Here is a 22016-nt window from a genome sequence, read left to right as displayed (position 1 = left end):
AACTCTGTGCCTTTCAAGGAAGCTCTTTGCTAGTATACTACGTAATAACATCCCACTAGCTTCTAATTAAGCACAGGAGGTAATAACCTTGATAACAGGGTAGACCCCATTATTCAGGTTACCGAGAGGTCTCTGGTTCCATTCTCAGGATCTCTGATGGCACTGAAGTAAACTTGCTTGAACACATTAGAACACAATTGTCGTGCCGAGCAAAGAAAGCCAAAATCAGAAAGTAAGCATTACATGTATTCCTTCATGTGTAGGATATATAATGTGTATATTGTATGTATATGTGTGTGTTCCCCTCTATTTTCACATCACACGTATATGATATACATATAGAGGAAGAAAATGTCTACAGGGAGTGAAGGGGGAATGAAAAAAATCATGGCATAAGAAAGATTATCTACTGTATGCTTTCTCTATGAGGAGTGAGTGTGTGTGTGTGTGTGTGTGTGTGTGTGTGTGTGTGTGTGTGTTCAAAAGTATAACATAAAACCAGAATGGAGACTTGTAAGAGCTGAGGAGAGGTAAGAGAGGGGACTGGCAGGGTAAAGAATATCTAAGCACAGGAACACACATGGCTAAGACGTCACAGTGAACCCATCACTCTGTGTTATCCAAAGAGTTAATAAAAGAACATTAGACCATAAAGGATAGCAAAGCATAGCAGGCAGTTTGCCGCCCCATCCCTCTGTGCCCAGAAAGACTGGCATAAAGGAGAGAGATCTACTTGGAAATGATCTACTTGGTTTATGAGGAATGATGATTTGGGAATGTTGAAATCTCTGTAAATTACACACACCATCACATTTTTTTTGAGATGTGGATAATATGAGAAAATAACTGTTTTCAAAATGCTTCACCCAAGTCCTGCTTTTTATCTAGTAATTGAAAATCACACCTGAATCAACGCATTATTGTAATTACCTCCCATTCTTGTCCCCACAGTTGGCAGTCGAAAACACATTCCTTAGTGTGCATAGTGTACGGCCATGGGAAAGGTATTAATTCACACCAGAGGAGTAGTCAGTATTCGAGGTGCCTTGATCAAGAGTATGCACCAGCAGTGATTGGCTTCTTATCCCAGGATGTGTCCAACTGTCAGGATCACCGAAATTCAAAATATCATTGGGATGTTTTTGTTAGGCCAGGGAACATTGATGTACAAATCTCTGTGTGGTCAGAAAGGATACTCTAGATACAATTAGCCCACTGACATTTGTTGACACTTGCTTGATGAGCCAACAGGTGGTCAATGTCAGTAAATGTCCCACATGTACTTGGGAAAGAACTAAGTACCCTAAGTCATAACTTAGCAAGTGCTTGACATCAGGAATCTTAAACTTTCCTATTCTTGGTCCCTTTTCACCAAAGAAATGGTTATGTAATCCCAGGTACACGGGCATGTAAGATAGACCTACAATCAAACATTTTCTCATCAGTAGGTCATAGAAATATTTATTTTAAAGTAATTATTTGATATAAGTTTACTATTTATTAAAGACAAAAGCAAATTCCCATACTAACAGGATGGCTGAGGTAGTTTATGTGGGGCTGTTATTTGATACTATAAAGTATAGAGCATACTCAATGTTTTCAGGAGTTCACAAATATTTTGACTTTATAATTGTCAGTGCTGAGGACACCACCTCATATCAATGTGTAGTACAGATAACAGAAGTGTGTCTAGTGATATTTCAGAAATTTCTGAAAATTCTGTCCAAATTCCAGGCCATAACTCATTTAATGATTGTTTTTTTTTAATAGGACTCAAGTCAGCAGTTTTATTATCATTGTTATCATCTTCATCATCATCATCGTCATCATCATCGTCATCGTCATCATTATCGTCGTGTGTTTATACATGTAGAAGTCAGAGATCACTTTGGGCATCTTTCCTCAAGTGCTCTCCACCTCTTTCTTCTGTGAGAGATTGAATTGGGGCTTGCTGACTAGGCTAGGTTTTTTGGCCAACAAGCCCAGAAGTCTGCCTGCCTCAGACCCCTCACTGCTGGGGTTACAAGTGTGTGCACCATACCCAGCCTTCCAGGAAGTGAGCTCTGTCATTGCAAGCCAGATGGTCTGCACAGAACAAAATATATACATTGTGTTAGGACCAAGGCTGTGGGGAACTTGTACTATAAATATGGTCAGGAGCTATGAGAAACCCCTAATTCATTATAAATTTGATTTTCAATTAATTTTTATGTCATTGCACACTCAGAAATCTTTTGTTTTTGCCAAATATTTTGCAAGCCCCACATTTTCTTGTGGAGCCCCATATGGAGTTGAACCCTGTTTAAGAAACTATGATCTAAGTATCAGCCTAGTATTTCCTATGGTTTGAATGTGTCTTCTGAAGTTTACAAGTTAGATACATACTTTCCAAAGTAACAACAGAGAGGCAGGGCCTGCAAAAGCAGAGTAGGTCATAGGTCATGAAGCATCTGCCATCGATATGACAAGAAGATCCTTATGCAGTATGGTAGTCAGGGTTCTCTAGAGGAACAGAATGTGTGTGTGTGTGTGTGTGTGTGTGTGTGTGTGTGTGTGTGTGTGTGTGTGTGTTCATTTTTCCATGTCCTTTATATGGGTTGCCAGCAGAAGGTTTGGCCCAGATTAAAGGTGGCTCTTCCCACCTCAAAAGGTCTGGATTTAGGGTGGGTCTCCCCACTTCAAATAATTTAATTAGGAGAAATCCTTTACAGGTGTTCCCAGCCACTTGGGTTTTAGTTAATTCCAGATGTAGTCAACTTGGGAACTAAGAACAGCAAGCACATGTGGGCCACTTGCCCTTGGACTTAACCAGTTTCCAGAACTGTGAGAAATAAGTCTCTATTCTGTATAAGTTGACCATCCCAGGTTGTCTATGATGGCTGGGACAAGATTAACTAAGGCAGTATGTAGGACTTCAGCTCTGCTCTAGGGCATATACAAAGGTGGATTTGCCACACATTCTTCGTTAACCCTTTATTGTTAGAATATTCTTATTAATCTTTAGTGATGGTTCTTACCTTGCCTTTAGTAGTTTTCTTCATTAATAGAGCTGTACAGCTGACCGTATGGGATGCTTACAGGGCGTATCTTTTCTTCTGTTTTTCTTCTCAACCTTACTGTGTTCTACACTTTAAGCAGCACCATTTGTGAAGAGTGCGCAATTAGATTTTATTTTAAAGTATAAGCAGAAAAAATGTATTTTAATTGGAGTACTCAGTTGCTTTCCATTCCGTTAAATTCCTAATGGATTTGGGCACATACCTTCCATTTTAGAATTGTTTTCCAACAGTCTACCTATATTCTTTTCTCTTTTCTCATCTTTGCAGTTTTTAGATTAACCAAGTATTTTCTATTTTATTTCCCCTTCTACATACATTATTTTATTCATTACTCTACAGCTTACTTTATGTGCCCCGGAATTACCGTAGTCTAGCACAATTCCAACTTTAAACACTCCCAAATGTTGCTATGACTTATAATGCTTTAATTCCATTTAACTCTCTTCTTTTTATATGGCTTTGGTCCTAAACCTATTGGTAGTAGGTAAAAATTTGTATCTACTTGCCAGTAAATTTTCAATATCTTATTCTCTAAGTTTCCAACAGCAATGTGAGAAGAAATCAACAGTGAGTGCCCATCAGCCTCATTTAAATTTCTTAAATAACCTTAGATAGGATTTTATCATGCCCACTCCCATTCCTCCAGTGCCTGAGGGCCACTCTCCCTCACACCCCACCCCCTCACTCTCAAGTTGATAGTTTCTTATACTTATTGTTGTTGTTACATGGAATCTACGTACACACAAGGACATGGTACAAACTGCTGAGCCATTTTTGTTGTTTGTCTAAGTATGGTTTCAGGGCTGACCGCTCAGCGTTGGACAGCTAATAAGGGCGCCCACCCCTGAGAAGAGCTAATCCCACTTCTCCCCACAGTCATTAGTTGCCTGTAGTTCTTTGTCTAGGGAGTGGGACTGTGCAAAAATTCCCCTTCTGTGTTGATATGCCATCAATATTGGCATCACTCCAGTCTTGCTTACATAGCCCTGTGGAGGAAAGATGGCTTTACTGCAGGCTTCCTTGTGTTCTGATTCTTGTAATCTTTCTGCCTCATCTTCTGGGATGCTCCCTGAGCCACAGATGCAGGAACTCTGTGCATGTGATATGGAGTCCCATAAGGAGCATTTTCTGCACGCTGTGTCACCTATCTCCCATCCCCTCTAAACGACCGCTGACACACATTTTATTTCCAATACTTCCCAGCCCAGCTAATGCTCACCCTTTCTGTCACTCGACTCTTGAGTGTGTGGGGCCACCTTTCCCTCCTGTATCATTCCTGTCCTACTTCATTTACGGTTGCTCTACCAGCAGTGGAGTCTTGAAAATGTTGGTTAAAGATGACCTAATTTCACTTCAAGGGTTGACAAATGCTTTTGTCCTATTTCAGAGTATCTGACGGTCAGCAGACATTTTCCAGCACATGTCCATGACGTGGTATTGTCTCAGCATCCATCACTTCTGCTGGGAAGCAAGTGAACAGCTTCCATGAAGACGGTGTTGTCTCCTCTCTGCTGTGTTGACTGTCCCCGTTGGCTTTTGTCTTTAGCTTAGTTACACTTGCTGTAGTCTTCTACACATGAGCCTGGAGGCGACAGGTGGGGCTTCCTGGATCTGTCTTCTCATGGTTTTGACCAGTTTTAGAGAATATCACTTCTGTGTTGTTCTCACCTTCTATTTCCCAGACTTTCGTTCCAGGTTTGAATGTGGAGAAAAGTATGGCCCATGTGTCTTTTATGCTTTTTTGCTAAATTTCCATCCTTTTTGCTCAGTGTGTTCACGTGGATCTAATCTACTGGTCTGTCTTCCATTTCACTGGGTTCATCATATACTAAATTTAATATGTGATGAGGTCTCTCTAGTGAGTTCCCACTAACCAATGTTTGTTTGTTTGTTTGTTTGTTTGTTTGTTTCTTTCTTTCTTTCTTTCTTTCTTTCTTTTTTTAGGTTTCAACATTACCACTTTGCTTGTTTGTCTTAAAAACAAAACAAAACAAAACAAAACCAAAAACCCGATGCCAGGTTTCTGGTGAAATTCTTCACTGTGCCATCAATTATCTTGAATATGCCAATCACAGACACTTAAAAATTTACGTCATTCAATTGGGTAACTGAGGTCTTTTTCCAGTGCTTGTTTTGGGATTTTTAACTGGCATACTTGCTAATATAACTGAAAAGAAAATTACAGAGATACAGGCTGCAAATAGGCAGCCTCCCTGGGTCTGACTGACTCAGCCCAACCCAAGACTGACATAGCAAGTCTAAGAATCAAATTCAGGTCATCTGTCAGCAAGTGTCTTTATCTGCTAAGCCATCAAGTAGGCCCTGGAGTGTAACTTTTAATGTAAACCACTCTGGAAATGCCTAGAAGGACAGGGCTGTGGTATTTCACCAATTTTACAAGATGGACGATGTCACTGTCAAATGGTTAACATACGTGCTTGCATACACCTTAATATCATGTAATCCTTCTCCCTCCTTCCCTCCCTCCCTCCTTTCCTCCCTCCCTCCCTCCCTCCCTCCCTTCCTTCCTTTCCACATCTTACAAACAAGGCTTTAAAAAGAGAAAACCATACTTCCTTCAACTTCAAACCATGAGAAGCCAATCGCAGTTCCCAGAGTAACTGCAGGCAACCACACGGGCACAAGTTTCTTTGAAAACCCTACTTTGCTTCCCAAGTCATTGTGAACCTGTCCTGACCACAGTAGTCAGGACATTTTCTCTGACTCTCCATCTTTGCTTTCCTTTTAAAAAATATAAAGTGTTACAGTTTGTCCAATTCTTGACTCCCTTTCCCCTATATACTTAAATGCACGCATATAGAAACTAAGGTTACTGAAGACACCCTCCACCACTCCCTACCCCTACCAAAGTTGACAACTGACACTCTATTCAAGATAACTTGATCTCTCTCTCCTTCTCTTCCTCCTCTCTCTCTCTCTCCCCTTCTCTTCCTCCTCTCTCTCCCTCCCTCCTTCCTTCTATCCCTCCCTCTCACCCCTAATCCATAGGCAACTTGGAAACCTTGTGCATAGCATCTTAAAACAAATAATAGTAGAGCATGTAAACTCTTCTAAAACAAAACAAAGAAAACAGGCCACCATAGTGACATTTCTGACCACTACAAAGGGATTAAACTACATTTAAGCAAAGAGTTCGAATTGGGGGACTCAGAGGAAAAGCTCCCAGGGGACCTAAGGTGCACAGAGTAAGATCACACTGCTACTTTCTTGCCCCACATGGAGGAGACATCAGGAAGGGCCTGGTATAGTCTCACAAAAACCCCAAACTTTAGATTTGGCTGGAACTTAGAGATTTTTAAGGAACCTGAGATGGTGAGAAATTTTGTGAGTACTAGTCAAAGACTTCAAGGAGGTACAGCCAGAATCCAGCCCACCATTTAATCCACCATCCAGCTTGGGCTCCCTCTCCTCTCTCCTTCAGTAGGAGCTGCTTAGGGGCCAGTGGCTCCTTCCCCTTCTGTAACACTCCCTCAGGTTTGCTCTTGTGCCCTAGACCAAGTTAGTCTGTGGCAATGACAAACGTGGCATTGGACACAGGTGAGTCGTATGTCCCAAGCAAACATCATTTTTATATCAGAACAATAGAATATAACAGCAGTCAATAAAGCGAGGGGTTTCAATTCTAAAATATCATTAGCTGTTTCCTTTCTAGATGGGAAATACAAAAATATTACCATCAGCAAGACAAAGGCACCTATGTGTTACTTCTGACCTCAAACTTTTGGGTCCTCCATCTCTGGTTGAAACTCATTTCCCTCTTTTGGATAATCTTGGCAGACAATAAATACGCTGTCTCAAAAGAAAGACCGCACAAAATTAAATCTGCTCAGTGGTTTCTATGGGACAAAGTCCAATCTAAGCAATAAATAAAATAAAACGAAACCTTACGTCCTACAGAGTTAGAAATGCGTTCAGATTTCTATAAAACACAAAGAATGTGGGGGCTCTGACTTACTCGGAAACATTAGAGATATTTCCAAACAAGGTTTACTCCCTCTGTTCTGGCTGATCCAAAACAAAACAAACAAACAAACTATAACAACCCTACAATACTCAATACTCAGAATTCACTTGTGTGAATGAGTGAGCCCGTGCACTGGGGCAGGGGGCACTCATATATGTGCGTACACATATGTTTGTGCACAAATGTGTAGGTGTATGTGTGCACACAGATTCGGAGGCCAGAGAACAATCTCGGGTGTCATTCCTCAGTGACTGTTGACCATGCTTTTGGAGACAAGGTCTCTCACTAGTCTACAGCTCTCCTATTAGGCTAGGCTGGCCATAGAGACCCAGGGATTTACCTGTCTATACCTTCCCAGTGCTGGAAAACACGCACCATCACACCTGGATTGTGCTATGTGGCTTCTGAGATGTGAACTCCAGTCCTTGTGCATATCAAGCTCTGTGCAACTGAACTACCTCCACAGCCCCAGCCTTCAGTCTTCACACTGAGGTTTGCTTACAAAGATAAACACAGCGGGAAATAATTCTCCTGTATTCTCAAATCTTTTTCATCACATATATCCTCTTCTAAGGATTCAATATTGACAAAGAAAACATCTGAAAGTACGACTGATGGGTGACAGGTGCTGCTTTTGATAAGACACTAATATGAAACAATCTGCTTTTTATTAACTAGTAGCCCACTGACAGGCTAGAAATACAAATATGGCCTAGTAATAAAAATAGGTCCTATGGAAACCTCCGTAATAGAGAAGTCCCCCGTGGACAGAATGAGGATAAACTGATATGAGACTGGTAAGTCCTGTGTTTTCATTCCTCCATACTGGCTCTGCCTACTGCATGTACCCTAACTAATTCACATCATGATTTCCTACCAACTCCATCACTCAGATTACAGGCCAAGATCTGATTGTAGCAGGCAGGGTAGCGAGACTGATTCATCACTCCAGAGCGTGAAACAAATAGGCACAGAACAGTGTGGTGGAGCACAAACAGAGAGAGAGAGTCTCACACAGCTTGGGCATTTATTAGCAAGCTCTTCTGAGCACGGTGCTTAGCTCTAACAGTGCAGATTAACTACCCACCTTACAACGTGGCTGCAAACCAAGTTTGCATGTGATGAATAGGATGAAGTTTTTAGGAAAAGGCTCTGGGCATGTTCAGTACACTCGGTAATCCTTAGCTAGCATGACTAGTAGTGAAATATGTGTATCATCTCAGATGTCTGGTGCAGTTGAACTCAGCCACGTTCTTACATCAGAACCCTTCTGCCCGGTCTTTTGCTACTGACCTCCTGAGACTTCACCTATGACTAACTAAAGTCTCTGGGGCAGGCAGTGCTGTGTTCTGAACTATACCAAATCTGACCTCCTTCAAAAAGAAAAGGCTGAGCTCACACTTGCAGGCTGTCACAAGGTCATTGTAGCCCAGTGCAGAGTCTGACACTCTTAGGTTTGTACCCTGGAGCTTGATCACGAATCTTACAACTTTGAAAGGACAATCATGTCAAGTCCACGAGATCCAAAGTCCTCTTCTTTATTTGCAACACAAGTCCAGCCTGTGTTTATCGATATTTAACATGTACCTGCAATTTCAACAATGTTGCTGCAACTCAGGTTTTAAAAGGATGCAGGAGAGGTAGATAGATGGCTCACTGGGAAAAGGTGCTTGCTGTGCAAGTGTGAAGATGTAAGTTCGAATCCTCAGAACGTATGTAAGAACTGGAGATGCGTACTGTGGAAAGATGTAAGGAGATTCCTCAGAGATTCATGGCTAGCCAGCCTGATGTACACAGCAGAAAAACAGAGACCCCATCTCCAGCAACATAGAAGTCAAGGACTAACATCAAAAGTCGTTCTCTGACCTTTACACCCATGCCATGGCATGCCCACAGCTGCTGCACAAGTACACATACACACACACACACACACACACACACACACACACACACACACACACACACACAGAGAGAGAGAGAGAGAGAGAGAGAGAGAGAGAGAGAGAGAGGCATAGATTCACATGGCTTCCTCAGACTATGCTGTATTAAGTTAGTGCAAGCCACGATGGATTTGCCCATGTGTTAAAGGCCTGGTTCCCAGCTTAGTCCTACTGGGACATTGTGCATGGAGTCACTGAGAGGCAAGGTATAGTGGGAAATCTTCAGGTCCCGGCCAGTGCACTTTACAAGGGGATTGTGGGATTCTGATCTCTTCATTTATTTCTTTGGCTCTTGGTTGTGAGGTTAATGGCTTCGTGCTCTTTGTCACAAGCCCAAGGGAAATAAAACTAAGTACTCACAAACAGAAACTTCTTCTAAAACTGTGAGCCAAAACCAACACTTTTCCCTTCCCTAACTGTTATGGTGACAGAATAGACACACTATGAAGAACACCAAGTGGTCTAGGCCTAGACCCACAGTGCAGAGATCTACATAGATGCCAGAATGTGGACTGTCGGTCCTATGAATCATGGGAGTGACTTTTAGAAGGTGACAGTTTTCTTTCATATCCATACAAATGGACAGAATCCATTTCAAGGGATCTGGGGTGCTGGGGTCCAGTGAACCCCCTGAGAGGAGGGTCAAGGCCATTTGGGAATAGCCTGACAGAGGAGCTTTATCTCATCAGCATACTGTGCATCAGCTGCTCTTACCCCTGGTCATTAACCACTTAGTCACAAAATTAACCTCTTCCAGCTCCCCTCTCCCATTCCACTCTCCATTTCCTATTTTCAGATCAAAATGTGAGAGCTCTCAGTTGTTCCTGCTGTGTTGCCTTTGCTCTGCCATCATGGACTCCAACCCTCCGAAACTGTAAGTCCAATTAAACCCTCTTCTAGAAGTTTCCTTTGGTCACAGCAATAGGAAAGAAACTAAGACAGTGATAGAGCACCACACTAGCATGTGGCACTGCCACATCTATGCATTGGACCATCTATCATATAACTATCATCCGTCTACCAATTACCTGCTGTCTTTTTATGTATCTATTTATATCATGTGTTATCTGGCATTTGTCACCTGTTTGTCTCTCTATCTTTCTATCATCAATCTATCCATCTTTCTTCTACCTATCATCCATCTATCTATTATCTATCTATCTATCTATCTATTATCTATCTATCTTTATCTATCAACCTATCTTTTTTCTACATGTCATCTACCCATGTCTTCTATCTACTTACCTATTATCTATCTATCTATCTATCTATCTATCTATCTATCTATCTATCTATCTTTATCAATCTCTTTCTTCTACCTGTCATTTATCTATCTATATGTCTTCTATCTGTCTGTCTGTCTGCCTGCCTGTCTATCCATTCATCCATCTTTCTGTCTGTCTATCACTGATTTATCCACCCAGGCTAACTAGCTAAGGAGTACAGAGCCTGCCTAGTGTACATGAAGTCACAAAAGTGAAAGTAGGTTGAAGTAGAAAGTTTAATCCTTAGGACCAGAAACTGTTCTTCCTTTGATACATCATCTCTTATAAGATCAATTAATAAGTCACAGAGCCAGGCTATCAAAAGGGGGTGGGTCTCGCAAAAGCCAGCCCACCTAGGCAAGCCATGGAAGCCTGAACCTGAAGGGTTAGCTTGCTTCTCTGATTGCCAGTGGCAGTTGCTGCACAGATTCACAATCCCTGAATACTTCTCTGTTGCCATGTTGACTCTCAGTCACCTTCAAGCAAAGGCCCTGCCTTTCATTTATTACTGGGATAAACGATGGACTTACGTGGCTGGTCCTTTGTAGGTGTGTATGAGCCATTCATTCTTTTGATATCTGTCAATATAGACCCCCACATCATCTTAGGAAAACATGGCATATTCTGAGGGGCTCAGAATGCTCTTGTAGTCATTTCTTCACAATTAGAGAGCCACCCACAGGCAGATGGAGTCCTGGAGGTTAATTATCCAGAGCTAGCTGCAAGTAATGAACCTAAGTCCAGGCCCTTGGACCCCAGACCACTTGTGCTTAGCTAGAACTCAAAACAGCTTCTTCCTTTGGACCTTGAAGAAGCCAACCTTCATCTTTTTTAGTTTAAAGGAAGGGTGGCTTCTTTGCTGGTTGTTGGGATCATTCAATGAGATGCTGTGTATACTGTTATTATATGTACTAAAAGTTCTACATGAAAATAATTCCTATATTACCATATATGACATTCTCCACTACCCCCTTTCATTTCGGCTGGCCTGCTCATTCTAATCCTTTGCTGGAAGTTATTTCCTAGAAACGTTTTATTAAAGTGATAGATGTTTTTCTTTTCTCCAAATATGACCCCCATTTTAAAAAGTCAAGAACCCCTTTTTTGTATGGAGTCTTTCACTGATTTCATAAAACATTTAGTGACATGGTTTGAGCCTGAATGGATGGGAGAACCAAGTGAAAGGCATTGTAGAAGAAGCCTTCAAACACAGACTTAACTGAAACCACCCTCTCTTTGCTTTGCCTATGTTAACCCCTGAAAAGGCCCACCATTTTCTATTTTTAATCAGTGCCTATAGATTGTTTGAAGCTCCATTGGGAAAGGTCAGGTCTGTCTTAAAGGAATCTGGCTGTCATAGATGCCAGGATATTTAAGAATGGAGGCTACAGGGAAGGACCACCATGCAGAAGAATGGTCCAGCCAGACAGCCTGACTATCGATCGAGATGCAAAGCATCACTGGACAGCATCTGTATCCTTCCTTCATTTGTTCACTGAAGCTGAGGAGCAAATGTCAGCCCCACTCATGTGAAGGGACAGAGGGCACCACTATGATGTCTTGTTCTGAGGATCTGTGGTGACAGGATATGGCCACACAAGGTCTTCAGCCCATCAGTGTTCTCCTCAGAGTCTCGTGTGTGCAGCATTTGTGTGGTGGGAGAGTCTGCAGTCTCCCAAAACAGCATGACTAGCTGGTAACCAAGGGTTCGAACACAAAGTCCATGGAAAACGTTTCCTCTCTAGGGCAACGCCTGTGACACTAAGCTCCATCCTCAGTGTCTCTATGGAGGGTCTGTGAGGACCTGTGAGGACCAGTGGAGATAGATGGCTGCTTTATCCTCTGGCTGGAGACTAATACTCAGCAGGTTCATTACTAGGTATTACTTTTATCATGCTCCGTTCTGACGCAGCTTCTCATTACCAGACGACATTGAACATCAGACACAAAACACCACAAAACTCCCCGAGACCTAGGTATGGGGGCAGGGTGGACAGGTGGCCTAGAGGCTTGACTACCACACTCTTCTCCACTTTCCAGGCAATTGTGACCAGGAGTGGGAGAACAGCCCTCGCCTCTGCTCCTGTGACTTCCTGCGCTTGAATGGGACGTAGTCAACCCTGCCTGAACTGATGAAGGCTCACATTCCCAGAAACTGCACAGTTTCCCAGGATTCTACCCCCATACGGCATCAGCAACAACAGGGGTCGTGTGTGTGCTCACAGCTCCCGTGGAACTGTGAATCATGACACACCCACACCGCTGACACATATACCTCTGGTGAGACGTCCCAAAGACAGGAGGCAGGTGGAGGACACAGGGACTGGGCCTCCAGAGCAAGTAGTAAATCAAGGTCTCTGGGGAGTCCATCCAGCACCCCCTCTCTACCCAGCTATGCCTTCTCTTAGTCTAAAGTTCTGTCCTAAAACTGAATATTTCCCCACTGAATTGCCTTCTAAACAGAGCTCATTTATATGTTCCCTCCTCCTCTCCCTCTCTCCCTCTCTCCCTCTCTCCCCCTACCCCCTCTCCCCCTCCTCCTCTTCCCCTCTCCTCTTTCCCCTCCCTTTTCTCCTCCTCTTCCCTCCTCTCCCTCACTTTCTCTCCCTCAGCTATGTGCTTCATTGGCAAGAATGGCAAAAACACATGGTTCTCCAGTGAGCACCATTTGGTCAGATGCTGCTGTGGCACTGGAGAGAAGGAAGACAGCCACGTGATGTCACATCAAACCAGGGCCTGCTCAGACTAACAAGAGGACATATGTCAAGGTCTGAAGTCCAGATTCCAGACCAGAGGCTCTTGGGAATTCCGGAGAAAAATAAATCTTGGTGTTCAATGATGATGACATTTGCGTTCACCTCTTAAGATAATAATTAGTACTTGGTCACATCTGTCTTCATGTGTGGCAAGATCTCTTTCTTATCTCTACAGGGAGCTGACAGGCAGTCTGACGAACCAGGGAGCGGCACAATTCAATGGTGTTAGTTTCTTGTGAAGATCAAAAGTCTGGGAACAGGAATCAATGGTCAGCACATATGTCTGTGCAGTGTGGAGACCGGAATCGTTCTGAAGAATCTGATGTGATTCCCACTTCACAGATGGCCTCCAACAATGGGCCCCAAATAGTGATGTTCTTTCCCTGGGGGTTAGTTCAAACACAGAAGCCTGGGATTTTACTTTGTCCTTTTAGTGACATGTGAGCATCTGAGTGTTTCGAGAGCGTCACTGTTCTCTAGACAGATTGGCTGAAACATGGGAACAGAACCCGAAATGACTCCTGTGCCAGCCAGGCTGGTACCCAGGGCAGAGAGGTCTCTGCCAGCCTCTGCTCACAAAGGGATCCATACAGCAGTAAAGATAAGGGGGAAACCATGTGCTTGAGTGCTGGCTCTAAACAGTCGCTTCCTCCAAGGGAGAAATGTTCCAAAGATAACCACAGATAGATGCCCTTTGATCGTATTTTGTGGGTTTTATTTTAAGAAAAGCTATCATGTGTTGCCCACTGCTGAGTAGAAACGATGGCTTCTGGCATGCTCTTGTGAGGGTGGGCATCACAAGCACTTGTGTATCTGCATGCTGGAGGTGAACCTGCCTTCGTCCTGAGGGGACCCTAAGGTCCCCTTAGGAATAATTCGACAATGTCATCTCCTTGCACAAAGGCAGGAACCATTTCAGCCTGTCATCTTGGCTAGCCTCCTTTTAAAATGTGGTGTGTGTGTGTGTGTGTGTGTGTGTGTGTGTGTGTACGCACATGTGCATGCGCGTGCACATTCCACAATGCATGAGTCAGAGGATGATCTTGAGTATTGGTTCTCTAGTCACTTGTCATTGTGTGCAGCAGGTTGGCTGGCCCATGGACTGCCTCTCTCTGCCCTTATCTCTCCATGGGCATGCTGGGATTATAGATTCACAGAACTGCTCTTGGTTGTATGTGGGCTCACGCTCAATACATGTATAAGTGATTTGAAAAAGAAAATGCCAAAATAAGTAAATAACTAAAACCACCCCACCACATGCTGTTCCAAGTTCACGACTCTGTGTGAAGCCACATGCACAGCTACTGTGAGGCACATAAGGCCCGTGGGTCACGGGTTGGACACATAGGGAATCCCACAGCTGAATCAAATTCCTACTTCTCTTGCACCCTGTCTTCCTTGGGCTATGCCTGCTTACATTTTTAGTCACTCCTCCCTGATGTGGTCTCTGGACGAGCCAGGCTCCTTTCGTCTTTGTATGGGTCATATGTTCACGTGGGAGTTTGCATACAAGTTGAGGCCATCGTCTAATGTGTGGTATCCTCCGTGGCCACTCCCACCCTGTGTTTTGAGGTAGGGTCTCTCACTGAAGCTGGAGTTCATCAGTTCAGCTGTGCTAGCTGAGCAGGTGCCTGCCAGTCTCTATGTCCCCCTTCCTCCACCAGCAGCGTTCCAGATGTGAGCCACTGCACCAGCTCTTCACAGGTGAGTGCTGGGGCCCAGATGCCGTCCTCATGCCTCTAACCAACTGCGCTGTGTCCCCCAGCGTACTCTCTCTTGTTTTTGATGGTTACTTTTCTTCAGTTCATTCATGATTTTATTATTATTTCCTTATACACAACAGATCTTTTTCTTTTCCTCTCTGCCCGCCAATACCACCCTACTTCTGGTATTAGGAAATCACACGTCTACTAACAATATGTGAGGCCACTGTTCCTTTTCTCAGTATCAAAACCAAATATGATTCCATCTCCTTTGTATACTGATCCCAAGCTGCCATGGAAGCAAGCAACAGTTTAAAAAAAAAAAAACAACAACCCAAAATCGGTTAAAAAACACACGAGATGCTGAATCCGACATTGATTGATAGCCCTAATATATTAATGAATCAATCCTCTAACTTATGCCCTGAGGGCTGGTAGTCTAACCACATTGAAATCACGGTCTCCAGAGAGAAGCTTCTCTCTAATGGATGTTTTCAGTTATAACATGAGGTCATTGTTGGAACTCAGTACATGGAAAAGGCTCTATCAACACGTAGGCTGCTTTGTCCCTTTAAAACAAATGGGGACTCGGTGACTACTCCACCTCATGGCTCTAAATACCATCGGCCCGCCACAGATCCCCAAATTTATATCTGCAGCACAGACGACTTCCTGAACTCCAGACCCATTTATCCGCCTGCCTGTCATCTCCCTGCGGACGTCTGCTGACCATCTTAACCTTGGTCTACGCAAGAGGAGCTCCTGACGCCCATGTGTGGCTCTCCTGCCCCACTCCACAGCTGCCCCTTCCTTCTAGCAGATGGAGCCAAAGCCCTTAGCTCCACCCTGTCCCCTCTTCCTCCACTAAGCAGAAACCCTCCTGGCTGTCCTTACCATATGTCCCAAATGCGACCATCCTCCACACATACACTGCTCCTACCCTGACCTGAGACTACTTGCTCTCACCTGAACCACTGCGATCAGCTCCTAACTGGTCCGATTTCCACTCACTATTAACTCCCACCCAGTGTCCACGCTCACTCACTGCACAGACAGAGGGACCGAATGTGAAGGGCAGAGCAGGTCACTAACCCATTATGGCTCCCACATCACATGAGGAGGGAGGGAAGGCCTTCCACTCCGGGATACATACCACATAAATTAAAAGGTGCATTCACACAAAAGCGTGTGCCCTGCCACTACAACAACGTTTTTAATGGCAGAAAACATAGCCACCTAATGCTCAATGCAAATAGACAGACAGACAGTGTGTGCCGTGTACACACAGTGGAATATTACAAAGACATAAAAAAGAATGGATTAGCAATATAGGCCACCATATGGGTGGACGTGCAAGCATACTGTTAAGGGAAAGGGTGCACATGCAGAAGCCCAAACAGAACGTGATTCTGGCGTATGACTAGAATAGACCAGTCTATAGAACCATCATGGAGTATGCAGATAAGAGATTGGTAGGGGGGTAGGAGGAGGGAAAGATGGAGTGACTTATTATAAGTTAGTCTGCTTCTATTAGGAACAATAACAATATTCTGAAATTAATGGTGATGTTTCTACTAAAAGCCACTGAAGTCTAAACTTAAAGGTGATATGGTGATATGTGGTATTTGTGTATGTGTAGTGTGTATGTGTGCCCAAGTGTGTGGGTACAAGTGTAATATGTATGCATGTTTGTGGTTGCACGTGCTACTGTGTGTAATATGTATGCATTTTGGGGTTGCACGTGCTACTGTGTGTATATATGAACATGTCTGAGTGTGTGTGCACGCTGGTGTGTATGTACATGGTTCTATGTGTGCCTCTGTGTGTGTATGTGTGTGTGTGTGTGTATGTGTGTGTGTGTGTGTGTAAATTTGACCTCCGGTGTTTTCCTTAGAACTCCACCTTGCTTTTCTGTTGTTGTTGTTGAGTCAGTGTTCCTCATAAGGTCTGTAGCTCCCTGGTTAGGCTGAGCCCAGAGAGGTCCACAGGTTCTCCGATCTTTGCCGCTCCCTCGCTATCATTAGATGTGTACACTACTGTGCCTTGCCTTTTACACAGACATTAGGGTCAAAACACAAGTCAGTAACCTTGTGCAGGAAGCACTTTGCTCACTGAGCTTTTCCCTAACCCCAGGCCCTTAAAGCAATCTCCTGGCCTTGCACAGTTCAAAGTCTTCCAGGTCTGTGAGACTCTTATCTCCTTCCACTGTTTCTTCAGCCTCTTCCCCAGCCGCCATGGCTTCCTGGTTGATCCTTCCTTAGGTACCATGCCAGGCCTCCTCAGAAAGGTCCAGAACCCCCACCCTCACGCCCACCCCCCACCGACCCTCGACCCCTGCCTCTGTCTTTGGCCTTGTTCACTGCATTTCTTTTCTTCTATAGTATTTAATTTATCACCTTCAAACTACCATGCGATCTCCTATACGAAGTCGTCTGCTCGTTACAGATGCTGTAGCAGTACACGGCACAATGAATGCTTGAAAAATATTTATTGAATGGATGCATGAATCCTGTGTCTTTAGCTTCATAATTGTGCCTATGTGCCTTCTGGGTGAGTATTTAGAGCAAAGCACAGTAACCTCTCGCTGTCCACATGAGACCGGGTCACTCCCATGGACGCTGGATACTACCAACAGTGATGCTAAAGTCCCTTCCTATAAAATGACAGTGTTTGCAAATGACCCGTGCATTCTGTGAGTGTAAATCATCCCCAGCTTAGCTGTGGTCCCTGATCCAGTGTAAGTGCTATGCAAATAGCTGACACTCAGGAGTAATGACAGGCATGGCTAAGTCTGTCACCGTCAGCATGAACCCAAGTTCTTCTGAAGATTCTGATCCAGGGTTAATGGAATCCATGGGTATAAAACCTGTGGATTCAGAGACAACTATATTTGATTTTCTTGGGGGGAAAAAGGAGGACTTAGATGAGGGGCACCACGCAGGAAGCAACGCCCTGGGCGTGGCTACAGCTCAGCTGCACAGCGCCTGCAAGGAGCCAGGTTCCAACCTCAGAAACACAAAAAAGAGGACGGAAGGAAAAGAAGGGAGAGGAGAGGGAAGAAGAAAACCTTCTAAGTCCTCCGTCCTAGATAATTGAAGAACAATGCTGAAAATGGGCCAGCTTCATGGTTTAGTTCTTATAAACCAGGAACCTGATGAATTATTCACCTTGTAAATTTTACACTTATTTATGTATTCCTTTGTTTATTCACTTACTCAATGTGGGGTGCGTGCGTGCGTGCGTGCGTGCGTGCGGTGTGTGTGTGTGTGTGTGTGTGTGTGCTTAAATATTTCCAAATCTTGCCGTAGCCCACGTGGGCATTACGGTTTCTAACTGACGATGCTTGTTATTACCATCGGACGACCTCGTGGCATTCCTGGTGTGGTGACAGCGCACTACACTGTGATGCAACTTCCGTTGCACAGCAAACAGTTCTATGTGTTTGACTTATATTTCAGTGCAAAGCACACGCAGGAGGCTTCATTTAGGCAAAGAAACAGACACCCAGACAGTATCTGCGGAGGATGAAAGGGCCACACAAGGGGCCTAGGGAAAAAGCTATCACCTTGAAGGGGAAATTGGCAGCTGATTTATCTGAGGCAGGAGGATGAAGGGACACCAGAGAAACAGGACCACCTAAGGCAGCCACTTGCTTTTTTATCAAGCACTTTGAAAGGAAAACACTATGCATATAGAATCAGTACTGATAGTGTGATAAGATTGCACGGGTCCACGGTCTGCTGGCGAAGGCTTCACGGTAGGACAGTATATGCATCCACCATTGGCTCATTCAATGTGCTCACCATGAGCCCCTCCATGAGCAGGGTGCTGGTCACTACTATGTATCTTACAAGAGTAGAGATGGCCCACAGCACTCTTCCTACATGCGTGGCATGCTTGGTTCTATTACAGATTCCTGCATGCCATGTGTTCTCTGGTGTGTTGACGGTCTGTTTCCCACTTTGATAGTGCAAGATCTACAAGAGCAGGGGCTGTTCATGTCCCCTGCACTCCAGCCCCTGGATTCATGCCAAACACAGAGGTACACGCTCAATAAACACTTGTCTAATCGATTAATTAATCGATGTGAATATTACACATACAGAGAGAAAAGGCCCCACGTTGCTGAGGCAACAGGGGGGACTGCCAAGACAGGAAGTCACTAATAAATACAGGCTTTCTTCCATGAGAGAACATATTTCAGTGCAGGAAAAGAAAACTCATGTTAACAAAATATACATTGAAACATGGTAATAATGTTTGTCAGCATAGCTGTTCCTTTTGACTTGACTTCTATTCCTTGACTTTTGTTAGCAAAGCCCACAGCCAATCAAGAGTCTAAAATGACAGTCAGGGACTGGTGCAATGGCTCAGTGAATAAAGGCACTTGTGAGTGTCTGGATATCTGAGTCAGATGCCTGGAGCCCGCATAAATGTGGAAGAGAGAATGGACTCCCTAAAACTGTCCTCTGACTTCTACACTGCGGCAAGCCTGGCCTACACATACACAAGTAATAAGAAATGAAATCAAAACAAATACATATAAAGCTAAAAGTTAATAGAAAAGCTAGGTGTGGTCTGTGTGCCTGTAATCCCTATACAGAGGAAGGAAAGACAAGGAAAGCCCTGGGGCTCCCTAACCCACCGGTCAAGGCTACTTTGCAAGTTCCAGGCTGGTGACAAGCACTGTCTCAAAAATAAAAGCCAGATGGCACCTCAGAAATGACACTGAGCTTGCTCCTGGCCCCCATACACACGTTTATTTGCCCCTCCCACATGTGTACCCATATACACACAGCCTGCAATACATGTAGACACATGAGCTTGAAATTAACAATGAAAATTAGAATAGTCTTGAGTTATTAATTTTTTTGTACACTGTCCTGATTGAATACAGAACAATACATTTAGAAAACAATATAAGACTTTTTCAACTTAACATCTAGAACACACACACACACACACACACACACACACACACTCGTGAACGCTGTAATCTACTAGCTGATTTTCATGCTAATAGAATTCCCCTCCCCCAGTGCCACTCATCTCTCATGACCAGAAACTACTCTTTGGCGTCCATTGGACTGTGCACATTTTCTTCTACTCTGTAAAACCTTGAATTTTTAAAAAGCAGGGACTGGATTGCCTCTCTCTCTCAGAGCCTAGCACGGGGCTGTGCATAACCTGGGCACGCCCTCAAAGCTCCATTGACACATAAGTAAACTGGGTCTGGGGTATGCCATCACATGGCTCTGGGGTTTTCACCTCCCTAAAATAAACACGTATGGTGGCAGTTACATGTTAGCGGGACAAACACGGCATTCGCTGTTACAAGTCTGTATGGCAGCTTTAAAAGCCTGAGAAATAAAAAGTCACTTTCAGACGCTACCAGATGCTCTGAGCTATACTTTAGCCCCACCTGGATTTCAGGTAATCAGGAAAAAAAAAACCACCCGTGGCTTCATTATGGCTCTGGGGATAACTCAGACTGAACCATGACAGCTCTCGGTACAGGTAGGGAATATTAATAATACATGTGAATATTAATAATACATCCTAAATGTCTGAAGATGCTGCCAGTCAACCGTGCTAGCCACCCCTGGTTTTAATGGATGCCACCAAAGAAAATTAAGCCACGAAAACCTCCGCATTAAAGGCAGTTAATGGCTTAATTTTAAAAAGATGAAAGGCAAGGCAGTTTCAAGTCCGGGCGGATCGTCCCTGCCTGGCGCTGTCTGAGTAACAGTCCCTGTAGGCCACAACACAGGAGTACAGGAGAGACTGAGGAACGTGCCTACACTGGGATCAGGCAACTGCAGGGCAGAGGAGGGCAAAGGATGGTGACTTAAGCTGTAGCCACCTCTCTTTCTAGCCCAGTGAGAAAGACACCTCCTGACCCGCCCTCCTCCTACCCCACCAATGAACCAGACTTGACACACGTCCATACAAAATACAGTATGCGTGCCCACCGTGCACCTCTAAGAAGATGTGTACACATCTACACATACATTTATATTTAAATAACCAGTTAGCAAGTACCTTCACTTGTTGAATAAATAAGAATTTTCCTATCCAAAAGTAAATAAGTAAACAATAAGTAAACAAACCCTTAGTTTAACAGTCTAGACACAAACAGCTAAAACCTGAGCTCTTATTGGCACCTTTTCCAGCAGGCTTCATAAGTTTTTAATAAAGAGAAACGTCACTCAATTCAGTTACGGCAGCCTCGGCCTCCTCCTTTCTCTAAGATCTAAGGATTCCAGACAGTAAGTTTCTGAGCCCAATTCCCTCTTTTGACAGACTTGTCAGCAGGTTCTCTTATTGTTCCCTTCTCTCCTCCTTAACCTCCTTGGATTCTCATCCAGAGCACACGGCAGTCCCCGGCCCCATCACATTTTCCCCGAAGAGCAGGATTCCTGCTCCTGTGAGCTCCCATCTACTGCACAGGAAGGTGTGTGAGGCCAGGGGATCAGGCCTTCCATGAGCGTGTGCAAGAAAAGTAAATTTGCAGAAGCATAGTGGTGTCTGGAAGGGAATAGGGGCTCAGACCTTGTCCTTCGTTGTCCTTTCCTACTCAAAATTAGCAACCCCTTCAGTGTAGCTGAAGGCACTGAAGGTGGCCATTTTCTCCCCCAGACTCTCCAGAGGACGATCTATCTCTGCCAAAGGCTAGGAATGCTGTCACAGTGTCAGAGGACGACGACAGTGGAGAACATGAAGCTGCTTAGACGTTTTTTATAATTCTAATCTTCAGAAAGAAAATGGAGAATATCAACACTGGTGCGATTCTCCTCTACTGCCTCACTCCCTGGGGAAGTTCGATGGCATCCACACAGACTTACAGGCTATAGGTCAAAGGGCAGTGATTTTGGCAGTGCTGTGTTGGGTTCTCTGTTGCATTTTGCAGAATCTGGAGCTGACTCACAATTTAGACACCAGGGTGGACTGCTAGTGTGGAAGCCACTTCGCCCTAGTTTGAAAGCAGACTACGACAAGAGCCCAGTGAAACTGGACCCAGTGGTTTCCATCCTGGAGCCAGCAGATGGAAGAATGGCAAACAAAGGGCCTAGACCCAGCATAGGTGTGCTTCACAAAGACCATCCCTTCCTCAAAGTCCAGATTCCGTCTCAAACTTCAAGGACAGTGGAACCCAGAATCTGGACAAAGGAAGTCTAGCGGGCATCAGAAGCCAGCAAGTCTCCACAAAGTACCATCCTGCTACAGGCTCAAATGACTGTGTAGACCCAGGATAAGCCAACAGCCTCCTCCTCCTCCTCCTCCTCCTCCTCCTCTTCCCCCCTCCTC

General features: G+C 44.3%; 1 protein-coding gene and 1 long non-coding RNA gene across 5 annotated transcripts in view; one reads left to right on the top strand and one right to left on the bottom strand.

The window, feature by feature from the left end:
• Nucleotides 1–22016, bottom strand: part of Kif26b (kinesin family member 26B) — a 405645-nt gene that overhangs the window by 152922 nt on the left and 230707 nt on the right. The gene's annotated exons all lie outside the window — the stretch shown is intronic.
• LOC134481536 (uncharacterized) lies at nucleotides 11307–13087 on the top strand. Its single transcript, XR_010057109.1, has 2 exons — nucleotides 11307–12529; nucleotides 12862–13087. It is a non-coding gene; the product is annotated as an uncharacterized LOC134481536 (long non-coding RNA).

This window comes from Rattus norvegicus, chromosome 13 (assembly GCF_036323735.1).
Source record: "Rattus norvegicus strain BN/NHsdMcwi chromosome 13, GRCr8, whole genome shotgun sequence".
Classification (NCBI taxonomy): domain Eukaryota; kingdom Metazoa; phylum Chordata; class Mammalia; order Rodentia; family Muridae; genus Rattus; species Rattus norvegicus.
The sequence above is the reverse complement of the archived record's forward strand: the minus strand, read 5'-3'. Positions and strand labels throughout refer to the sequence as shown.